A 760-nucleotide genomic window follows, 5' to 3' on the forward strand; every position below is an offset into this window, starting at 1 on the left:
ACAATCTGATTAATTAGATATCCTAGAAGAGAATATGACCTGAACAACAAAATTTGAATAAATAAAAAAGAACAACAGTGCTGCTCTATTTAAACAATATTCTATCTGAAGAAGATGGTGAGCTGGTAGAGATCGTTAGCGCGCAGGGCGAAATGCTCAGTGGTATTTCGTCTGTGTTTACGTTCTGAGTTCAAATTCCGCCGAGGTCGGCTTTGCCTTTCATCCTTTCGGAGACGATAAATTAAGTACCAGTGAGACAAACGTAAGCTTATTCTTCCTCATAAAAAAGAAAAAAAAAAAAAAATCTACCACTTATTCCCGACTCACAATATCCTAATAAAAGCAATAAAAAAAATCGACCTTAATACATAAATATAGATACGCTGATATTTTTTTCATATTAAGGAATATGCTATTCCTTCTTATTATGAAATAATCTCCACTTTACATATTTATATAGTTAATAATTAATGATTACAAACCTATTATACTACTTCATACCATATAACCAAATACATGCTCCCACATATTCTACTACTTTTAGTTCATTATATTATAGTTTATTTTGTCCTCTTCTCACTCTCGTTCAGCTTTCCTTTTCTCACATCTTAACCAAACAATCCTAAGTATTAAACTCCCATAACATAACCTTAAGACATTAACTTTGCTGATAATAAATATTTAATAAAAATATGTATGTTTGACAAAGAGTCTCTCTCTCTCTCTCTCTCTCTCTCTCTCTCTCTCTCTCTCTCTCTCT

Source organism: Octopus bimaculoides, chromosome 8 (genome assembly GCF_001194135.2).
Source record: "Octopus bimaculoides isolate UCB-OBI-ISO-001 chromosome 8, ASM119413v2, whole genome shotgun sequence".
NCBI classification, from domain to species: Eukaryota; Metazoa; Mollusca; class Cephalopoda; order Octopoda; family Octopodidae; genus Octopus; species Octopus bimaculoides.